Here is a 24,487-nt window from a genome sequence, read left to right on the forward strand (position 1 = left end):
ATGTACACTTGTAAAAAACACATACTCTCAGAAAAACGTTTATGTACTATTATTTACCCAGATATTTCCACCGTTAGGGCTCAATAGATTGCAAAATTACTCCTGCTGTAGAAGGGTATCCGTTTACAGTGTACCCTTCATAGAAGGAAAACTGACTCTTCCAACGAAACCCCAACTGCTCCCCCCAAAAATGCATACATGGTACCACATGATCCAAAGATTCCATCCTCAGGGAGTATAAACATACTGACGTATTTCAGCAACATGATCAATTTAGTCAATGATTAAATCAATAGATTTTCCATGTTCTTTTCCTAAATCGTTAGATCATTGGGATAACACATTTCCCCACGTTTTTCACTCTTAGTCATTTTCTCAATGATTTTTTCCTACGAAGTTATTTCTCATTTGTCATTGGTAATAATCTGGTTAATCTGGTAAATACTTCATTAAGGTAATGAGAATGATGCTATATTCTTCGTACTACATACGGAGAAACTTAGACACAGAGTGAAAATAATAATACAATTGTCATTTATAGGAACGGCCCACATCAATTAAAAATGGATCATTTTGTTCTCTAATTCATACAAGTTCTCTTCAGGTCACGCTCCGTGACTCTTGGATCAGAGAATACAGTCACAGTGCCTCTGAAGTATTACTTTAAAAGGAAAAGTTAAGGTGAGACTTCCAAACCAAGTGATTCAGAATGAGACGGCATCGCTCGCTCCCTCTCAGCAGCCGGGAGAACAGTTGGTGTGTTGATCTGGTACAGTTCTGAGCTTGTATTAGAAAAATCATGAACACATGAAGAGCAGCATTTGTTGCATATTGGTAGCCATTCTAATCTATTTATAAAATATGCTAGGAAGCATTGTTTTCTAAACAGAGAAAAGTGGATCTTTGGCATGCCTTCTGCATCTGATTTTAAGTGGCAAGAACATGGTTTGAAGCAACCCCAGAAGTTACAATAATGAACTCTCCGGTCAAGCACTTGTGCTTTGCAGTTCAATTTTCACATTGGCCAGGTCCCACTCAAGGGTTTAGTGTTTATTCATCGTGACCAATAAATACAGTACATTTCAATACAATCTTGCCTTCCAAGTTATGTTCAGTAACGGCAATGCTGTCACCACTGACAACAGGAGGAACCAGAATCTCATCACACCGACACTGCAAGATCACGCAGATGTTTACAGCTGACCTATTCCTCCCCAGATGAATTACGCCAGTAGGTGTTTTGCCTTAGAGTTTTGCCGAAAGCAAAATTAAAATTACTCTTCAGTCATTTTGAACCAGAATGATGTTGTTAAAAGTGGGATACTACCGTATGCTAACACATATATATGGAATCTAAAAAAAGAAAATGGTCAGAAGAACCTAGGGGCAAGATGGGAATACAGATGCAGACCTACTAGAGAATGGACTTGAGGATACGGGGAGCGGGGAAGGGTAAGCTGGGACAAAGTGAGAGAGTGGCGTGGACATATATACACTACCAAACGTAAAATAGATAGCTAGTGGGAAGCAGCTGCATAGCACAGGGAGATCAGCTCGGTGCTTTGTGACCACCTAGAGGGGTGGGATAGGGAGGGTGGGAGGGAGACGCGAGAGGGAGGAGATATGGGGATGTATGTATATGTGTAGCTGATTCACTTTGTTATAAAGCAGAAACTAACACACCATTGTAAAGCAATTATACTCCAATAAAGACGTTAAAAAAAAAATGTGGGATACTAACAACTATTGAACAAGCTGGGTTCTCAGCGAGTGTCTCTTCTTGCTCTGCTGCCTGGAAGTGGGTGGTCTGGCCTCTGACCTACGGAAAAAAGCCAAAAGAGGGACCTGAGAGGTTGACGCTCTGATGATGAAAGACAAGGACCTGGGGTCCTGACTGACTACTCCAACAGCTTCTCAGGCTCCGTTTTATACTTTTGATATTCCCGAAAGATATTTTTAGTCAAAAAAAGCCCCCAGCCAATTATTCATTGGCAAGTCCAAGCATGTGAAACAATTGCTCTTCCAGGGTCCAGCAAACAATTAGGAACAGTCAACACCTGGCAGCAGAGTGGGTCTGGATTCAGCCACTTTCATATGCAATATGAACTGGCAATCAGAGTGGGCATAGGAGAGAACAGAGGATTGCAAGCCAAAGATAAAGGATTGAGGAAGAAAAATCATTCCTATTTCCCTCTCTTTAAGGCATCAGTTTATTCACATCATTTGGGTTGAGATTCAGGCCTATTTTTCTAGTTACCAGAAAATAAATAAAAGCAAAAAAAAAAAAAAAAAACAAAGGACTACGATGTTGGAGTTGCTGTTTTGTTTTTAACGTCCACTGCCAAGGTTTTTTTCTTAGATCTAAGCATCCCTACAGGTGGACTTTAGTATCTCTACCTTGTAGATGAGGATAAAAAGAGTTAGGTTAAGGGACTGGGGAATGTTATTTGGCCAGTAAGTGGAAAAGCTGAGGTTGGAATGCTCGATTGGAAAACTGAACAAGTCCAAATAAAACTGAACTTCTTAAAAAGAAGCAGCATGGTAGAAAGGTAATGTCCAGTTTTGTTGGCATTTATAGCCACTCTCTACTCTCCCATAGTAAAGGCTACAAAAACTGTGTGAAGCCACTCTTTTTCACGCTTGCAATTTATCCTGGATGTTCCTCTGATTCTTAGCCTTGAATCTTCTCTTTCTTTCTTATTGATTTGACTGTGTTCCCCAGCTAACCCTATGAGTGTATGACAAACTTGTATAGCCTGTTTTGTCTTTGTTTTCTCTTTTCTCTTTTCTTTTCCTTTCCTTTTCTTGTCTTTTCCTTTTCTTTTCTTTTCTGCCTCTATCAAGAAGAAGCTTCTCAGATCAACTGCTCTATATTCGATGCAATTCAAATGAAAGTAAGAGATACCCTAGATTGGACCCAGAATCCAGGCCTTCATATCTGTCAGTGAGATTGAATAGAATTTATCTTACTAAGTAATCAAACATATTATAAAACTACTATAATTGAAAGATTTTGACCCTGAGGTAAGAATAGTCATTTCAACATCTCAGAATAATTAGACCACACAGATGTTACTATTTTTATAAGAATTTAATATTTAATGAAATTAACATGATACATCAGTATGGAAGAATAATATTCAATAAAGTATCTAAAAATGACTTTGAAGATTGGGGAAGGATGATATTTAAGATTCTAACTTCATCCTATATATTAAATAAACTCCATATCTATTAAATAATTAAATAAGAAAAAAAAATCATATCCTATCACAGAAAAGACTAAAAGAAGCAATGGGATATTTAGAAACTGCTGAAAAGTTGATTCTGAATTAAAAATATACTGAAGAAATTAGAAATAAAATAATAATCATACCAAAGATTGGTGTGTATTGGTGCTTGTTTTGTGTCAGGCTTGGTCCTAAGAACTTCCCTGTGCTACCTTATTTAATATCCATATCTCCTATGACAAAAGTAATATTACTATTCCCATTTTACGAATGAGATAACAAATGCTAAGAAAGGTTAAGTAATTGATCCAAGATTACCGAGTTAATTTCAGAGCTCATATTCACTGCTGCTGGCTCCAACCCCTTGGCACTTAACCACTACATTGTACAGAAATATTTTGAATATTAATGACTTCTGATATATATATATATATGTCTTTACCTTTGTTCCATTACATATGGTATGTCAGAAAAGATGGGGAAAATATCTTTATTTTGTAGAAACTTATTTTAATAGATGTTTTAAAAGAGAAAAATACTTTTAAACTATCAAATTAGTGGAAGTAAATATGATCATTATTTCTTTGTGGGCACTGTGACAATGACATTTCATACATTAGGAAAGCTTCTCAGTTATATACAAAACTCTTTAACAGTGTTCACAGTAGATTTCAGCAGATATGTGTTTAAGAAATGGCACTTTGCTCAGTCTATCCCATCGTATAAAGATAACTTACATGGGGAAGAAACAAAATAAAAAACAAAAACAGAAAAAGAGACCAAAAGTTACTGACAGCCAACTGCTGGACAAAATCAAAGAGATTTTCATTAACCATGAAGTATATATATCCACATAATTTTAGAATGAAACCTGATGACTCATTTAAAGTATTCCATCTCAAAAGAAATAAACTTACCAGTTTAAAGGAAGATGATGAAATCTAGTGTCTTTTCTGAGATGCCCAAGCCCACCTCACCCTAGACACCCATGTTTTTCTACTAATAAAGCCCAGCCAACCATCTCTCTCCTACTTTTTGTTCCCTTTCTCTCTTGGAAATTTTCTTTCCACGTCTATCTGGAGACTATAATTTCCACAAAACGAGGGGGCAGAGAGCACAGTCACAGCAGGGTTGTGTGCTGAGAGGCCTCATCCCCAATGAGTAGGTTGCTAGAAGGTGAATAGCAATGGAAGCAGCCCAGGTCTGAGCGCATCCCTGGGACTGTAGTTTCCCAGCAACTCCATTGCATCAGAGTAAGATACCCAGGCAATGGGAATAGGAGAAAATTATACCGCGGTGCTATAGAAGCCACAGGATAAATGCTTGCCGATGCTGGAAATTCGTCTAGGAGGGAATGTATCAAACTGCCCTCCAGCCGCATTATGACAAGGAGACCTACTGAGCACCCAAATGAACAGAGGGAGACTAGGATAAGCATGACATTGGGATGACCTTCTCACTTAAGAAAGAATAAGCCTCAAATAATGAACAAACAAAAAACAGCAGCTCTTTGAAAAAGAAAAGCAAAAAAATTCAGAACAAAGGAAAAGGCATATCATCTTAAAAGCCCCCGTGGACTAACAGGACTTGGGTAGGGGACAGCGATCCAGGTGACAGGAGGGACCAATGTCAACCAGCTGGGCACATCTCTTCCTTCCTCTGAAGTTCAGACTGGCTGCAGCAAGGTTTGCTCTTGAGCTCCGCGATGAGAAAGATATGGAAAAACGTGCTTAGGGGAATGTAAGCTGGCTATGGGTTTTGATATCCTGAAATAAACACCTGCTTTTGACAAGGTCAAGACACAGTCCACTCCTGCCTGTACCAAAACACAAAACTCACAGGTGGACACACCCCAGGCAACTACATAGACCTCAAACTCAGCTCTGCTGTTCCGAGAAAAGCCTAATTTACCTACACAACTTGCAAAGGAAACCCATGACAGCTACTATAGTATCACTCTAGAATGCCAATATGTAACAAATAAGAGGAGTTCCAGAAAGAAATTGTAGCTTCCGGTTACGTAGATTGCTTCATAGTTACGACATAGCCACTAGGCATGAGTTACAAGGGAAAAAAATGGAACTACTCTAGTAAGAAAACTATCCCCAGAGGATATCAAAGGCTTCCAAAGACTTTCTTTCAAGAAGAAAACAGATTTTATTCAAAATGTTATATGAAGAATAAGCTGGAAGAGCTCCATGAGATGGTGAAGATGACACATACCTTCCCCATCCATTAAAAAGCAAGGAAATTGGAAATGCCAGGGAAAGAAGTTGTTCAGTAAAGTCATGGTCCAAACATGAAGTGAATGAACTTATGCCAGAATAAGGGTAGTCAATAATAAATAATTGATTGTGAATAATAAAGTTATTTCATTTGAATTTGATGCTTGGGACATGTTCTTTTTCAAGCAACAAAAATGGAAAGATGTGGAATTACATTCCCTCTGTACAGACCCAGCAGGTACTTTATTCTATGAAGAATATTGTTTACATAACAACTTTGGTTTATGAAATAAGATGGAAATTTTAAAATATTATTTAAAACCATGAATGAAATAATTTAGAAACAGAACATTATGTAACTAACAATTGTGGGGATGGTTTCAATGAGTTGAAAGAGTAGATATGTCTTAAGTTGAAAAAGTAAGACATCGAATAAGAACAATATTATTTAGAATTATGGTGGGGGCCAGCAGAGCAACTAAAATCATGAAAATGATGGAGAGCGATGGCTTCTGAAGTGCACATTGGAGGGATAGGAATTAAAGCTTTTCTTTCCGTTTATATCTTGGGGATTTTAATTGTTTTCATGGTATACATGTTTTACTTTCGTGATAAGAATAATTTTTATTAAAAGATTTTAACCATTCAGAATTTTAAATGGAATACATTGCTTACAAATCTCACAAAGACAAAAGGAAACAAGATATTTTGAGGAGTGACTTCCCTACCATTAATTACTACCCTCCAAAATATGAAATGATATCCAAAAATACAAAAGAAATCATTAACTCAACAGAATTAAAGATCAGTTTAGACTAGAAACCAAATTTTGTAGAAAATATGTAGAAAACATGTACAATTTAATATTACAAAAATAATGTTCATTTTATTTATTTATTTTGTTTTTTTTTGGCTTTTCTTTGTTGTTGTTGGAGTATAGTTGCTTTGCACTATTATGTTAGTCTATACTGTACAGCAAAGTGAATCAGCTATACGTATACATATATCCCCTCTTTTCTTTTTAAAACATCTATCATCTCTAATTTAATTCGTAAGAATTTTCCTTAAAAAAATCCAAGTATAGAAAAAGCTATATTCATGAAAATATGTATTGCACCCTTATTTAAAATAGCTAATCATTGAAAGCAACCTAAATTTAGAGTACAGGGAAATGGGTAACTTGTGTTAAAATGTTCTCCACCGCTGAGGAGAATCAGAGCTGGGGATGAGCAAAGAGGTAAAGGGTACAACAAGATTCAGCTGGAAAGAGTAGATTCAATGGCACCCCTCTGGATGGGGCTAATGCTCAAATACTTTCTCTCTTAGAACATCTCCGGAAGTTTGTAAGTTCTTTGAAGACATCGCCTCTAATTGCTGGAAATCTCTACGGTTTTCTGATATGCACTGTGCCCAGTGGGATGTTGGTGAAAAGTTTAATAATTGGATCTCTGGGGAAAAAAATTCTGATTTCCAGGATATATATACTCCTGTCATGGTGGATTTTAACCCATCAACCAGATGTCACTAAGTGGGGAATAGCACAAAATTTTATAGTATTTCCATCTTAAACACAAGAATGTAGGTAATAGTAAAAATGTAATGAAATAAAAAGAAGTAATGAATTTTGAATATGTATTACCTTTTAAAATAGATTTTATTTAATTGAAACCAATAATGTAATTGATTTGAGTATATAATTAGTTTAAATAATGGCCCTGTTTAACAATTAGCTCACAAAATTCCTAAAAAATTAACAATTGGCTATTATGAGGCCATGGGAGCTGGCTCGCAGGACCACGTTACTTCTTATTCTTCAGCTTCTAGCTCCAGAAATTTCAAACCTATATTGTGCCTTTATCTGTTTTGGGGAGGGGTTCCTCTTTTTTAAAGTAATTAATTAAGTGTTTTAATTGTGGTGAAATACAGATAACATAAAGTTTACCATGTTAACCATTTAAAAGTGTACAGTTCACTACATTTACATTCACGCTGTTGTGCTACGATCACCACCATCCATCTACATAACTCTTTTCATCTTGCAAAACTGAAACTCCGCGCCCATTAAAGAATAATTCTCCATCCCCTTTCCCTACAGTCCCTGGCAACCGCCATTCTATTTTCTGTCTGTATGAATTTGAGTACTTAAGGTACCTCATGTAAGCGAAAGTATATTGTATTTGTCCTCTTGTGATTGGCTTACTTCAATTAGTGTAATGTCCTCAGAGTTCATCCATGTTGTAGCATGAAGAGAGGTTCCTTTTAGGATGACCAATGATCCTTGGCAAGCTTCAGAAACACCAGGTATTCCCTGTGCAGCCCCCCTGTCCTGCTGGCCCTGCCGGCCAGAGGATCCCTGTCAGACGATTTTCTGGTGAGAGTCAGGTACCAGCCGTTATTGGAAATACACATGCCAAGCTGTCGAGGTTCCCCTTGCTTGGGTTTGGGTTTCCCTCAAAGAAATCCTATGTTGTCCACTCTTTCTATAATAAATACTCATCTTCTCTGATATAGTCTGGAAGGGGTTAATGAATGAACTTGGACAAACCGTTTTGGGGCTGTTTGCTACAGAAATCTGGGAGCCCTGAAGGACCTACTCTTCTCACCTCTGAACCTCAATCTAAATTCTAACGAAAAAGAGTCCAATTTTAACACTTTTCATCTATTCTGATAGTCTTACATCTCTATCTCTAGCCCATGTTACATCTCTATCTCTAGCCCATGTTTCTCCAATCCAATATCCAATAGCTATCGCAAACAGTAATACCAGAGCAAATACCTGTCCCCTCATAGAGTTCTCTACCTTATTTCCGTGTCAATACGTCCAGCCACCTCTGTAGTTCATACACGCAACAGCTGTAGACCAATCTAACCAGAGTTCACTAAGCAGTTTCCCTCTAGTTGTGCCTCCCTTTGACCATCTGCTGCTTTCTTACCAGGGTGACGTTACTCAAATACAGAGGCGACTGCCAGCTGTGGCGCTCCTGGTGGTTTTACAAACCTCCTCATCATGCCCCTACTTACATTAGACCTCACCTCTGTTTTGCAAGCTCTCTACACCAGAAGCTTCTCTGAGAATGACTGTCTGCAGCGCTTGCCACATTGTGTATTCAGTCTCCTCGCTCATTCGCTCCTTCTGTCTGAAAGTTCAACTTCTCTCGCATTTCCCCAGCATTGCAACCTCACAAACTTGTAATCGGCCTTCAAAATAAACTTTTCTTCTTCCAGTTTTATTGAGATATAACTGACATACTGCACTGTGTAAGTTTAAGGTGTACGGCATAATGATTTGATTTACATATATCATGAAGTATCACGGTAAGTTTAGGGAACACCCATCATCTCATACAGATACAAAAATAAAGAAATAGAAAAAAACTTTTTTTTCTTGTGATGAGAACTCAGATTTACTCTTCACTTTCATGTACAACATAACAGCAGTTAATTATGTTTATAAAGTTGTACATCATTAGTACATATTTCTCAACTGGAACTCTGTACATTTTGACTGCCTCCCCCCAGAAAATCAACTTTTTTAGAAAAGAAGCATGTTGCAACCCTTTCTCCAAAAAAGGATGGACCATTTCTCTTTTTTTTCCAAACAACTTTCTCCATAAATCTACCATTGTACCTATACAATCCTATTGTACTTCCTTGATTATATGACTATTTTCCTCCCCCCAAAGCTATAAAATATTGGAGACCAAGAACAAGTTTTATTGTATTTTCATTCTTAGAGTGTAACATAGCACCTGACAAGCATTTGTTATTCAATTCTTTTAAAGGAATAAATGAATAAAACAAGCTGTAGATAAAGTACTGTACAGCTATCAAAATAGATTTTTAAGGTATGAAATTATATTACAATGTATAAAAACTATTAATAGAGCAGGAAACAAAATTGTATTTACACCATGCATATAACTTGGAAAAACACATGTACTTAGAATAAAACCTGAAAGAAAATATACACAAATTGCTAAAGTTTGTTCATTAGGATATTAAAATTTAAAGTGATCCTCATTCCCTCTCTCTTTCTCTCTCTTTCTTTCTCTCTCTCTCTCCACCTCACCTCCTCTCCTTTCTTTTTGTCAAAAGTTCACATTTCTTTTATAACTATATATATTTATATATAACTATTTTTTTTTATTTTAGGAGACAAATGGTTACATACGATTCTCAATGGTATACCTGTTTTTATATGTATCATTTCTTTCACAATCACATGTATATATAATCCTAAGAAATGCTTTCTCATAAAGACAAATTGAAAAATGGTCGAGTTCTAGTAAAACCACACTAACTCAATTATACTGGTTGCCAAAATCAGGTTATTGGTATCCCATCTCTGTTCCCTATGCTGTCCCCAGACATTCCAAGGCATCACCCACAACTAATCAGGTTTTTTTAAACTTTCCTTCCCAATATTTCTCATTCATTTTTTTCCTAAAATTTTTTTCAAAGCAGTTCTTCATTTTACAATAATGCATTCTCACAGCGGCTATGTAGTTCAACTAGTAGGCAATAAAGCAAGAACACATTTGAATACATGGTCAAAATGAGATCTGGAACTTCATGCTCTTGTTGACTGAATAGCCTCTGTATCAGATAAAACCACATGGACAGAATTCCTTTCCTATCTGTAAAGGCAGAGCATTGACTAGGAAGCTCAGTAGTTCTAAACAGTGCCCTTCTACCCCAGGCTATAAGCAATTAAAAGACCAGAATGTAGATGAGGCATCCCTACATCTTTGGTGCCTAGTACATAGAAGTTGTGTAATTAACATGTGTTGAGTGATATAAGTGATAAATGCAGAGCCATATCACAGCTTTGTGAGATACAACAGGGGAAGCAGCCACCAGCATCAATAAGAAAAATGGTGATTAGAAAAATAAAATTATTGTTCACTGTTTTGGTATTTACTTTTTGCAGAAAGGGAACGGAAAGTTAGAAGAAGCTAGTTGGAACCCAATTTATGCTACGCACTATGATTTTTATACATATTCCTTATATATGTGTTAGATTAGTGATTCAAAGAGCAAACACTGGTGCCAAAATACTTGAATTTGAATCCTGGCTCTGCCACTGTATAACTGTGAGACTTTGGACAAGACACATGGTAACTCTACTCTTCAGTTTCATCACCTGTAATCTGGGGGTGATACTAACAGACCTACCTGATAAAGTGGTTGTGAGAATTGAATTAATACATATAAAGCTTTTGCACAGAGACTGGAACATAAATGTGATTTTTCTAAGTGTGATTTTTAAAAAAATTTTATCATCAGTTAACCATTATATAATCACTTTGAGGTGGGTATTACTACCGCCATTTTGCATCTAAGGAAACTAAATACATAAACTTGTCATGCATTACAGTAAAACAAACTTGAACTCAAGACGGAGAGATTTTTGTCCATGTATCACAAAAGATGCTTTTATAAAGCACTCTTTCAGTAAATATAGGGGAAAAAAGTATATTGTATTTAAACACTGGCTGAATTCCCAATGGACTAAGCTTTTTCAAATAGCATAATTTTTTGGATAACCAAAGTTTAATCTCTATAAACACAACGTTCTTTTGGTTTCAACTATTTATGTTGGTCAACATGTACTTAATATAACTTATTTTATTCTTTGTGATTCAGGTTCATCACTATTTTTATCAGTTATTGTACAGAGCTCTAATAGCCCATGTTTCATGCTCCGGAGAGCTCGTGAGTTCTGTTGAGCCATTTGCTCCTTCACTTAATGGCCCTGCCCTGCCTACCTGTTCCAGTTCCTATATCTGTGGTTCTGTAGTTTTATTCTCTCCTCCTCCAGCCCGTGTGACAGCCTTCAACAGGTCTGGGCTGGCAGTGTGCCTGCCAATAACAGTTCCCTTCTCCTGACGATTTTTCCTCTGATCATTCTATGGAGTTGAGAGAAATAAGTATATACAACCAGACTGAGAATAATCATGTATGAAATCAGATTAAGCAGAATCTGAGTGAAGACCTGACGGGCATAATATGAGTAACATTCAGATGCTATATGCGTGAGCATTGTAGCATCTATATTGGCTCCCCAGAGACTGCTCGCTAGCTTGTGTTTCTCTGCACGTTAGTCAGGGTATTTGTTCACGTACTTAGTTAATTCATTTAACTATACCACAATGTTATTGGAATATTTACATCCCCAAATGGAGATTTATATAGAAAACTGTTTGAAGCAAGAGGACTGTTACTTGCTGAGCTGCCTGTGCGGCGGTGCTCTGCAAAGTTAGGTGCTAACAAGATATTGAATAGGTTAGTTATTAGATATATTTTCAGGAGTTTTACTTGTGTGTTTTTCATCTGCAATGTCTCCCTAGGAAGATGAAATAAATATTTCAGACAATCACTTATCTGAGAGGAATCTGTTTAAGGATGCTTTGTGTAATGCACAAAGCATAATACGTACAATGAAATGTTACAACTTTTTCTTGCAATCCAATCTAATCCTTAATTAGAAGAGAAATGGTGACCTACTTTCTCTAAACTCTATCCCTAAATATTTTCTTTCTAATTTCTTTCTTTTCCCTTCCGGTTTTATTCAGCTATAATTGACATTCAGCACTGTGTGAGTTTAAGGTGTACGGCATAATGATTCACATACATCACGAAATGATTACCACATTAAGTTTAGTGAATATCCACTACCTCCTATGAATACAAAATGAAATGAAAGGGAAAAAGAAGTTCCTCATGATGAGGACTCTGGGTTTACTCTCTTGTTAACTTGCACTATAACATACACAGTGGTTTGACAGCTTCACAATACTGAATCTTCTAATTAATTAACATGGTGTGATAGGCATAATTCTGAGATGACTCCAGGATTTCCGTTCCTGGTATATGCATCCTGAAAAATCTCCCCTTGAGTGTGAATTGATGGATTTATTTATTTATTTTTTAACATCTTTTTTGGAGTATAATTGCCTCACAATGGTGTATTAATTTCTGCTGTATAACAAAGTGAATCAGCTATACATATACATCCATCCCCATATCTCATCCCTCTTGCGTCTCCCTCCCACCCTGCCTATCCCACCCCTCTAGGTGGTCACAAAGCACTGAGCTGATCTCCCTGTGCTATGCGGCTGCTTCCCACTAGCTAGCTATTTTACATTTGGTAGTGTATATATGTCCATGCTGCTCTCTCACTTCATCCCAGCTTACCCTTCCCCCTACCCATGTCCTCAGGTCCATTCTCCACGTCTACGTCTTTATTCCTGTCCTGCCCCTAGGTTCTTCAGAACAATTTTTTCTTTTTTTTTTTAGATTCCATATATATGTGTTAGCATACGGTATTTGTTTTTCTCTTTCTGGCTTACTTCACTCTGTATGACAGACTCTAGGTCCATCCACTTCACTACAATAACTCAATTTCGTTTCTTTTTATGGTTGAGTAATATTCCATTGTATATATGTGCCACATCTTCTTTATCCATTCATCTGTCGATGGACACTTAGCTTGCTTCCATGTCCTGGCTATTGTAAATAGTGCTGCAATGAACATTGTGGTACATGATTCTTTTTGAATTATGGTTTTCTCAGGGTATATGCCCAGTAGTGGGATTGCTGGGTCATATGGTAGTTCTATTTTTAGTTTTTTAAGGAACCTCCATACTATTCTCTATAGTGGCTGTATCAATTTACATTCCCACCAACAGTGCAAGAGGGTTCCCTTTTCTCCATACCCTCTCCAGCATTTACTGTTTGTAGATTTTTTGATGACGGCCATTCTGACTGGTGTGAGGTGATACCTCATTGTAGTTTTGGTTTGCATTTCTCTAATGATTAATGATGTTGAGCATTCTTTCACGTGTTTGTTGGCAATCTGTATATCTTCTTTGAAGAAATGTCTATTTAGGTCTTCTGCTCATTTTTGGATTGGCTTGTTTGTTCTTTTGATATCAAGCTGCATGAGCTGCTTGTATATTTTGGAGATTAATCCTTTGCAAATATTTTCTCCCATTGTGAGGGTTGTCTTTTCATCTTGTTTATGGTTTCCTTTGCTGTGCAAAAGCTTTTAAGTTTCATTAGGTCCCATTGGTTTATTTTTGTTTTTATTTCCATTTCCCTAGGAGGTGGGTCAGAAAGGTTACTGCTGTGATGTATGTCATAGAGTGTTCTGTCTATGTTTTCCTCTAAGAGTTTTATAGTGTCCAGTCTTACATTTACGTCTTCAATCCATTTTGAGTTTATTTTTGTGTATGGTGTTAGGGCGTGTTCTAATTTCATTCTTTTACATGTAGCTGTCCAGTTTTCCCAGCACCACTTATTGAAGAGGCTGTCTTTTCTCCATTGTATATTCTTGCCTCCTTTGTTAAAGATACCAAATATTCTATTTTCCTTGCCTCTTCTGGTAAGCCTTCTTGGTTTAACCACACCTAATTTTTGCATATTTTTTAATGTGGCTCTGGATTATTTATATTATTTGTGCTGCTGAATATGTTTTAAGTTTTCTTTTGCCTTTCACATGAGTACATGCCCCTTTTTCAAAACAGGGAGATAAATCTATTGCCAATAAGCATTACATTTTATCAATTCTTATTTATCTCTTTAGGCCAAGATGTATTTTCTAAATTTTACATTCTTAGTAGTGTTATTGCTTGACGAACGATAGAGGAGCTTGGGAGAAAGTAAAAATGGTAACATTCTATTGTACATTTTACAAACTTCTATTTCACTGTTTCTTAGGTATTTGGCTAAAATTCATCAAAGTGAAAGTTGGAACAAGTGTCAGAGGTCATCAAGTCTGATCTTATATGTTACAGTTAAGGACTCTGAGGCCGAGAGATGTTAAGAAATATATCTAAGGTCAGCAAGCTAGTGAGTAGCACGAAAATCTAGGCATTTGATTTTTAGCACATGGCTTTGGGCTCTGTAACAGTTTGCCACCCCATATTAAAAGAGTACTTGCTGTCCAAGTGCTATTTTAGCCATCCATATAGCATGCCTGAACTCTGGGTGGCTCAGGGACCATGGCCCTGTTTCACAGATGTGCTGGAACAAAGAAATGTTAGGTGCTGACCAAGGTAGCAGAACAAATCCACAAAGGAGTCAAAATAGAACACACTTCTGTGTTCTACTGATATTTCTCAGTGTTATTGACGAAACTACTCTGCCTTTGTGAGAACAAATTCTGTCTTCCCCAGAGGCTACGTAACTCCCCAATGGTAGATCAGTCACTGAGGAAGTACGTTAACTCTTCCCAGCCACTGGGGTATCATTACTTGGAAATCCTCTGTTTCTAGGCCATTGGCTGTGATGATAGTAGTAGTCTGCGCTAAATGGGACCCCAGTGGCCCGAAAGAACTAATGCACCTTCCTTAGTGCTAAACTTGCTGCAAAGCTTAGGGATGTTCCCCAAAACCCTTCACCTCCCAGACACGTAAACATTTGTTAAGGTTTCTGGCCAAGGCTGGCACCATATCAAATTGTCTTTGAGTTTATTTTAACTTCAGAGGTCTCGCATCTGCTCTCCCATCCACCTAGTATCTAATTCATCCAGGGACCCAGAGTCCTCACACTGCCTCCAGGTGTTTATTCTTCCATGATGAAATATATCAAAATTCAGTCCCATTTCCATTGGAGTCAACATAGCCAGCTTTTCTTTTTTAATTGAAGTATAGTTGACATATAACATTATATTAGTTTCAGATATACAACATAACGTTTCAGTATTTGTATATGGCGTAAAACGTAGAGCCAGTTTTTATTAAAAGACAAAATAACTCATATTATGGTTTTAATAGTGTGAGTTGCTTAATAATGGTTTAATAATTAATCATGAAACCATTCAATAAAGTTAAACTATTTAATAATGGTTTTAATAGATAGTAGTGAATTTATGTATTCCCCTCTAAGATATGCTTTAAAATATGTAATTTATTTCACTAGACCAAGAAATGCATTGATACTATAAGAAATTCAAAAGGTACAAAATCTCCTTTCCTGGCCCTTAGAGTCCAATTCCCCCTTCTCTAAGGCCACTTATCCTACCAATTAACTGTGCCTTTTCCCACGGGTAATCCATAATATAGGTATGTTCACATATATGCAAATATATTTATATAATTCTTTTATACGAATGTTAGCTTTTTAGACATATTCTTATACACCTTGCTTTTTTCACTAAAACGTATAAAGTGGGATGATTCTATTTTAATACATACTGAGTAGCAGCGTTATTTTGAACAGATACATAGTTTTCCTTAGGATGGAAATCTCATGATTTATTTAATCAGTCCCTAGTGATGGACATTTAGGGTTTTCTTCCCCAACCTTTTGTGATTACAAACAATGCTACACATGGTACTTAACTGATTTTTATATGTATGTATTTATTTTGCTGCACCGTGCCAATTGCATGATTTTAGTTCCCCAACCAGGGATTGAACCTGGGTCCTAGGAAGTGAAAACGTGGGGTCCTAACCATTGGACCACCAGGGAATTCCCTATATACGGTATGTTTAAAATCAGCCTTTAAACATAAGTGTGAGTATATGTGTATAATAAATTCCTAGAAATGGAATTGTTGAAATAAAAGATATATGCATTTTTAATATTGATAGATACTATTAAAGGGCCATCCACAGAATCTGGAACAATTTACGTACCTTGACACTATATTGTGATATCATGCTTTAATGTTGGTCAACTTAATAGGCAACAAAATGATTTCGCATCGAAGAAGTTAACACAGCCGACTCATGGAGTCAAGCAAGACTCACAATGATGACAATCAGATGCCTAAGCCATCTTAACCTAGTTACGTCTTAACCTAGTTACATCGTCTTAACCTAGTTACGGAGACATAGTCAAGAAAAGGGTTTTCTGTATAACCACACGAATGACAACACGTTTGTAGACACCTGTTTCCTCTGGCCTGAGAAGTCAGGAGTGAAAGGAAGGGGGGTCTGAAGTATGGGTAAGCACAGGTGTAAGAGAACAGCCAAAATACAAAAAGAACAGGAAGAGAGAAGAAGCAAGAGTCACCGCTGAAATAGCACAGCGAAACTTCCGAGACACCATCAGGACACTCACCGAAAGAGGGGGTGGTGAGGCGGTGAGTGGCAGTTAACACAAGACGGAGCTTTGACGTGACTTGACAACCATAGTTACCTCTCCTTGGTCCGTCCTCTAGATTATTTATTCTTATTCTCACAATGATATATTTACAGGTTTTGCCTTTGAAACATTCATAACAGACTTTTCACTGTATACATTCAGCAGGATTTAGTACGAATCATGTCTCTCTGGGGTTTGCCTTTCTTTCTTTTCATTCTTCCTTCCTTCCTTCCTCCCTCCCTCCCTTCCTTCCTTCCTTCCTTCCTTTCTTTCTTTCTACATTTCTGAATTATTGTATTTGAAGCAAAGTAAAGAGCCCCTTATCGCCCACCCAACTTTGTTTTCCTTTGACAATATTTAAAAGGAAGTGGATTTTGCTTGATTTGACCCAGGTGGGTGAATTATTGTATTTGAATCAATGGAACTAACGGTAAGTAAAAAGTGCCCCAAAGACTCTCCTTTCACTAAAAAAAAAAAGTTAAATAGGATAAACTGGTCTTTTCCAATAAGAAGAGAAAAAAAATACCCAACCCAACATAATAGTCTTTATAGCCTCATAAACCACAGTACCACCCAAGATGTTAACAAGCTGGCATGTTTTGAGCATCAAAGATAGAGAGGAAACTGTGTTTACATGTTTGGCACAAAAACTAATGAGGAAAGTCAATTGGCCCTTTGTCTTGAGGGTCTGAAGCGCTGAGCTCTAATGTTTGGTTTCTTCGTTGGCACTTGTTCAAGTAATCACTCGTGGCCTGACAAAGCCGCACTTGTGTTTTATTAGTGGCCATGCTGAACTCTCCCGCTTGGGCTGTGTTGTCTCTCAATAGAGTGCTGCAGCCCAGGGCACACTTATTTGAAAACACTAAATCAGAGCATGATGATCTTTGCCCAACCAGAGCAACCCAGGGAACAACAAAAAATGTGCAGAGTACTGTGCCTTTTGTTTGCAGAGGGAGGGAGGCGAGGACAGGAGGAAGGTAGAACCGGAGCCTGTGACTGAATAATTTGGAAATGGGAGCTATTAGACCTACTTTGTAAAGGAAATCTGTTCCCCTCCTCATCACAGGGGCTACGTCAACATCAGAACCTGCCTTAATGCACCACGGGGCGCGATCCATGAGATCTCGACTCAAGCCTGCAGTGGCAGGAGATGTCAAGGTGACCCCAGAGGTCTTTTCTTCCTGGAATTCTAAGGTGTCGTGAAAGAGTAATCATGTTACTTGGTGAGGAAGCTGACTTTGTCTTTGAGAATATAGTCTGGTAGAAAGGGAAAGTTCCAAAGTAGGTCAAAGCACAGTGTTTGTAACGTTTCTCATTAGGTTGAATTTCTACCCTCCTTCTTGCCTTTCTCCTTCCTTTTACTATTGCTATTATTTTTTTCCATTTAGAGATAGGAATGCCTTGGACCATCCCGGAGTTTTTATCTGCATCACTGAACAAGTATCCAAACATTTGGCTGCTATTTTCAAAGTTCTGAACCAGAAACGAGGACTCCAAAATCTGGTTGCAAACAACATTTTTTAAGTGACAGTTTTGGCAGTCTTACCTACAGATCCAGTAAAAATAAAACTTAGAACAGTTTGTTCTTCAACTATTTCTAGTACCAGTACTGTGAAGAAAGTACTGAGCTCCACATAATTAAATTTATTTTTTTAAATGCCTGAAATTTTACATGTTCAAAAATGAGAATTTGGGATAGGTTAAGAGATGTTCTTGCCTTTGCCAAATCCTTGAAGTTCTCTCTGGCTGTCTGCCTCCTATCAGATCTTTTCATGAAGGGTGTAAGTGTACACTCAGCACAGTTTCTGCCACTGAATAAGTCTGAGTGATGCCTGCGCTGAGAAAATGCTAAGTGAGAGTTATTCCTTGGGAAATCACACGATGTAAAGTTAAAAGTTTAGAATATACAGACTTAATGTAACTAAAGTGTCATCTCTCTACCTTTAAATAAGCAGTATTTTCTTTGCTAATTACTTCTTAAATGTTTACTTTGTAAAATGAAGAGGATGCTCATCACAGTAATGTTTCTTCTGACAATTGTGTAGCACTTTTTATATAAGCCTCTCAAGCTTTCACGGTTCCTGCAGAAAGGAAAGCATTAATTCTACATGCAGGTAAGGTAATTCCAAATTCCTATTCCTGTTGTTAACAATGTTTACTCTTATGTAATGACCAGAGTGTGCGCCAGAGACACAAATGACCTGCTGGTGGTGGTAGAATAAGTAAACATGTGGAAGCTTCCTAGAAAAAAGCAATCTGTAAGGGGGAAAAAAAAAGAAAAATGTTGGTGGGCTCCTGGCCTTTGAAATCCACCTAAGGCGATGGTAGTGAAGTCACCGTACCTGAAGCCCACAGCCCTAGCCAGTGGAGGGAAGCAATGTGTTTAAATAGGATGTGCTTGTATTCATAGGAGGTTCTATTCTCGGCCTTGAGATAAAGGGAGATCTCGTGGGAAGAGATAAGACCCTTCTGCACCCCAGGTCCCTGCCTGCCCCAGCTCCCTGCCACCTATCTCTCCCTCGGATCTTCCTGTCCCCTCCCAGCCCGCAGACACCAATATTGTTTCTTCCCGCAGGCTCTGCTGCAAAAATGTCAGACATCACATCGCAGCTCACACGCAGAGCTCAGATTGCTAAACGGAGCCAGGGGATGGAGGGGGTGATGGAAAAGAGGGACCGCGATCCTAAGCTCCTTCTCCGCGGAGGAGCTGTCCACAGCCTGGGCTCAGGATGGATGTGCTGGTGCTGCCGAGATGCAGTTTCTGGGAACCGCCCCACATCCCTACCTAGGGAAGCCGGCTTCTCTGTGCAGAAGGACATGAGGGCGTCCTGACCCGCCTCCTACATCGCCCACTTTCTAGGGGTGATTCACTCAGAATCTATCAACGTGAACGTTAAAAGCTAACCACTATTATGCTCTTTTATGGCAAAATTTTTCCCCCACTGTAACATGTATGCTCTGCCTATAAACCATTTACAGTTTTTAATGCATGCAGGACTTGTTTTTTTTTTTTTTGAAATAACACACACTAAATAAACTTATTTGCCACCTAGAGTGGTATATGTGCATATCTATGAATACAGTCTAAACATATCGTAATGTGTATTGTATTTGCTATATTTTACAACATATATTCATATGTATCATAATGTATACTTACATGTATACTATTATGGTCCATTCTTTGTGTAAACACATCAGGCTTCAGAATTAGCTTAGTCACTGAACAAGTGTTCCATCTTCGATACTTTTAAGTCATGGGGCGGGGGCAGCTTCAGTCACCAAATGTGTAAGAAGAATCAAAGCCAGCCACCTGTAATAATAACAAAAATATATGAACCAATGTGAATTTCACAGTGGGAACCATACCTCATAGAATAAAGATGATGGCTTGGTACTTCAGAGTCCCTCTATTGGCATGTGCACCATGCTATCGACCTTAGGATTCCCCAGGGATGATAAAACCTAAGGCTGATGTATTGCACTACTTAGATGAGGGCAAGACATTTAAACTGTGAATCAGGTGACAATGTAGTATTCACCTATTCAGAGAACTGGAGAGGTAAAGCAAACTGTAGGCAGTGGGAAAGAGGAAGAGAGGGAATCTTGGGTAATTTCCCTCTAGAGGTGAAATATTTTCAGACAGTTGTTCAGATTACAAAATGAAAGTTGTTTAGAACCAAGCCCTTAAATTTGAGTAGCACTACGAAAAGTGACCCTGAATGGTAATGAAAAAGAAAACACCTTATCATCTCCTGAATGTATTTTCACAGTGATCAAAAGAATTATCTTGCTTAAATAACTTTTTTTTTAATTGGGCCTTTATCATAGTTATAAGAGAATGAAACCAGAAAGCACTGATGTATGCAATCAACAAACAGTGGATTGCGTACATCACAGAGATCCAGAGACTTAGTAAAACAGTTTCACAGTCAATTTTCTTGGAGGACCATTGCTCTCTTGTCTATCAATTTAAAGACACCAAGGTAAAGAAATAACCCAAAATCGTACGTGCTATTTAAACACAGATTGAAGATGTTGATAGCATCATTTTTTGGCAAATAAGATTTGTGCATTAATTTGTAAAATATGATTTTATAAGCATTTAATGATAGTTAATGCATTTTATTCAACACTTGTCAAAATATTAACCAATAACATCTATTGTTTAGTTTGCAAATGCTTAATAATAGAATTGTCATTGCTACAATGGACTTGAATATCACAATTAAATAAGTTGGCTACCTGGTGCTGTTGATACTGGCATATTGTGGAAGTCTATAGGCTACTTCATCACTGAAAAACATTCAACTTAAAAAATTTAACAGAGACTGAGTTTCTTCAGTTGTTTTAAAATAGTTGCAAAGATAATAAGTTACCATCTTGTAAAAACTTAGAAAGTTCTGGTAAAAAGTTAGAAATGTTCCTAATAACTTAATTTGACATAATTATGAACTGTCATTAGTCTCAATAGAAATTCAGAAACTATTACCAGAGATTTTCTTATTTAAAGTTTACAAATAACAAATTTATGACATATTTTACTTTTTAAAAAATAAAAAAATGATAAAAATGTTTATCATCTTATTTTGCTGAATTCTGCCTAAGGTCATCAATATTATTGTATTATGATATCCAAATAGTAGTAGTGGATTTCTCTCCACTGTCTCTGTGCTATTATATTGCTTCCAACTCTATTCTGAACTACTACATTTCTCAAATTAAAGTTTTTAAAAATGTTAGGATATGAGGCTACTTTATCATTAATTATACTTTTACCATTTACAGAATTCTTTTAATTTAGGGATATACTGTATTGGGTGTCATCACTTATATATGTTATTTTCCCCTGTCAGACAGAGATGTTTGATTGCTAGGCTGGACATAAAGCAGAAGATCTGCTCGGCATATGGTTTAGGATTTTTGCTCCCTTGGTTTTATAATAAAAAAACAGGTATAGGGCTTCCCTGGTGGCGCAGTGGTTGAGAGTCCGCCTGCCGATGCAGGGAACACGGGTTCGTGCCCCCGTCCGGGAAGATCCCCCATGCCGCGGAGCGGCTGGGCCCGTGAGCCATGGCCGCTGAGCCTGTGCGTCCGGAGCCTGTGCTCCGCAATGGGAGAGGCCACGACAGTGAGAGGCCCGCGTACCAAAAAAAAAAAAAAAAAAAACCAAGTATAGTCATCCCATCTATCAAAAAAAATGTGAAAGCACAAATATTTCTGAAACTATTCAGAGAAATCATCACACAGTCCCATTCATAGCTCTTAGAAAATAAAAATATGGCTTTAAAGTTGTTGAGTTCTTCCCTTAATTTAAAAACTGATGTTTTAATATAGATCTTGATGACCCGATGCTGTTATCTCTACGTGGTACAATTATTTGACCTTCAGAATTATTCATAAGCCTCAAATGTAGCCCTATGTCTTAAGCATGACTTTGAAGTCTCTGACTAGATTCAATGTTTACAAGGATTCTCTCTGCATGAATTGGGTCCTGTTGTTACAATACCATGTCCTAAAACCAAAGAAAAATGTCATCATGTATCAACACATATATGATTCACCCTAGTTCTTAAGGATGAAAGGATAATTTGACTCAGCATTTTAGGAACTGTTAAAATATAGTTATAATTTAATTGAATTTTTCTAGGTTGACTTTTTGCAAGTATCTAATGCAATGTTTCTTTGGAAAACTTAAGACCCTTCCTAAAAATCCAAGAGGCCAATTTGGTCATTTCAACCATGCAAATAGAAGATAGATTTTCCTGTCTCTAATTTCCAGCAATTCCAAGGGTTCCACTGAATAGTGAGATAATGCAAATGGACCGAAGCTCCAAGCCAGGCTTCTGCAGAGAAAATCTGAGTCCTGCAAGTTCGATTAAGCTAGTTAATTTTCAGTCCAACAAGCTAATTTCCAGACAGACTCTTCTGATGTTTTCCCTCTGTTTGTAATTTGCATCATTAAATAGCTCGGTGTTTCAAAGCAGCCCCAGTACTAAGGTCACAGGGCTTTGTGCTAAATAGCAACCACCTCGATTTTTTTTTTATTTTTTTAAAGGAAGGAACAGAAAGCAGCTGATCTTGCTATAGCATGATTTTCTTTTTTTCTTAGTGGGAAGAGGTTGAAGTGTCTTGTGGATCATAGAAATTTCGCTTTGGTTCGGGGAACAGCTCTCCTCAGTGCCTTTGTGTTCCAGAAAGCAGCCCAGGATCACAGGTGGCCTTGATTATCAGGATTTTTTTTTTTAAATAGTGTCCCCCTCCCTTTCATGGAACAGCAGGACATCTCCCTGACATGAATATCTCATTTTTAGCGGCACAAAATTCAAAAATCTTAAAGAGATATCCAAAACTTAAATTAAAAAAATAAATCTACCCTTGAATTTCAAAGGGTAAAATTGGTTAAGAAACATTACTGGTGCTACAGAAGGGTTATACGGGCAGATGTGTAGAGTTATGGTTTCTCATGGCCAGTTTTCCCTAGAAGGTTTTCAAAGGACTGCTTCTAAAATAACACACCAAATACAGAGAAAAGCAGGAAAATACCTCTTCACCCTTACCTGTACCTCTCCAGGATAAAATCATTTCACTTTGTCTCTCTGGTCACAGGAGTGTGTACTTTGGCTCACTGGCATCCCGGGGCACTGTTTCTACCCTACGTGCTGACATGGGTGCTAGTATTAAAAAATCTTCAATCGTATAACTCCAAGCCATTCATATTAACGTGCCTGAGTGAAATTACCCTTTCTATTCTGCAGGGGGAAGAAAGACCATAAAACGCTCTCTGCATCCATCAGGGCAACCCCACTGGTACAGATGGGAGTTTTGCTCTGAAGCGACAGCAGTGCTTTCCTGAAACATGACCTACTGATTGCAGAGAGTTTCTTTGGAAACCCCATGTTTTGTCATTGACCCCTCTCTACCATATCGCACACTCCTGAGCCATCCTAGAGCAATGTTCCCGGGAAGTTACAGATGGCTCAGAAGAAAAACAGTCATCTCTAACAAAGAAATGCAATAGATGTTTGTCGCAGGGAAAGGCCTAATTCAATCGGCAGTATCTCCGGGTTTCTATTTTGACTCGAGTTGTTTTCAGCACATTCCCTCTGCATTACCAAAAGTTAGAAAGTGTATTTTAAGAAATGCCCCCATTTTTGATATTGACTGAGAATGACGCGCTCAGGGATTTATTTCCCTGAAAATATAGCCCAGAGAATTTAGAAACACACAATGTAGAAGAATTCAACATGTTGTAGGGTACCACAAAAACGTAGCAAAGCTTTTGCCAGTAATGAGACCTGAATGTTGTGAGGTATATACACGAAAATGTCTGTCTATGTTCTTTCATTGACACTAGTTTTTATTGTGACAGGTAAACTTGGGGATTATAAAACATTCCACTGTTAAAAGGAATACTTTCTTTTTTTTTTTTTTTTTAACGTATAGTTCACGGATGCCAATCTCTTTCAAGAGTAATACTGTTCCCTACTCTCTGGTCCCTCAGCCATTGGCTTCTGGATTAAGTGTTACACTTACCCCTTTGTATCATACTATCCCTCTGTAGAGTGTGATCAGCTCATGGGAAGGGACTGGTTCATGTACAGCACTAACACAATACCTGGCACATTTGCTGAACAAATCATACATGGCATTAAAATATATTTTATTTTTCTTTTCAGAACTGTGTCATAGTATCTCATGACAACGTTTCAGTTATTTTGAAATTCCTTAATTTGATGGGAGAAAGGGAGGAAATGTCCTTCCAACAAAGACAAAGTGTTAACAAAATCCATCAGCAAAGTCTGAAGAAGCAACAGAAGCCAAGTATTCACCTATCAGCAGTGTATACAAATTTTGGGTGCAAACAGACCTATGGTTATTTAAATGGATGGATTCTCACATGAATTTACTATCCATCCTACTCTAGGGATGTTAGGA

At 37.6% G+C, this 24,487-nt stretch overlaps 1 long non-coding RNA gene across 1 annotated transcript in view; it reads right to left on the bottom strand.

Annotated features, from left to right (window-relative positions):
* Nucleotides 1–19,724: 19,724 nt before the first annotated feature.
* LOC132508264 (uncharacterized) overlaps nt 19,725–24,487 on the bottom strand; it is a 259,740-nt gene continuing 254,977 nt past the window's right edge. The window contains exon 3 of the long non-coding RNA XR_009536500.1: nt 19,725–19,862. This is a non-coding gene — a long non-coding RNA (uncharacterized LOC132508264). The remainder of the gene's footprint in view (nt 19,863–24,487) is intronic.

This window comes from Lagenorhynchus albirostris, chromosome 17 (genome assembly GCF_949774975.1).
Source record: "Lagenorhynchus albirostris chromosome 17, mLagAlb1.1, whole genome shotgun sequence".
NCBI classification, from domain to species: domain Eukaryota; kingdom Metazoa; phylum Chordata; class Mammalia; order Artiodactyla; family Delphinidae; genus Lagenorhynchus; species Lagenorhynchus albirostris.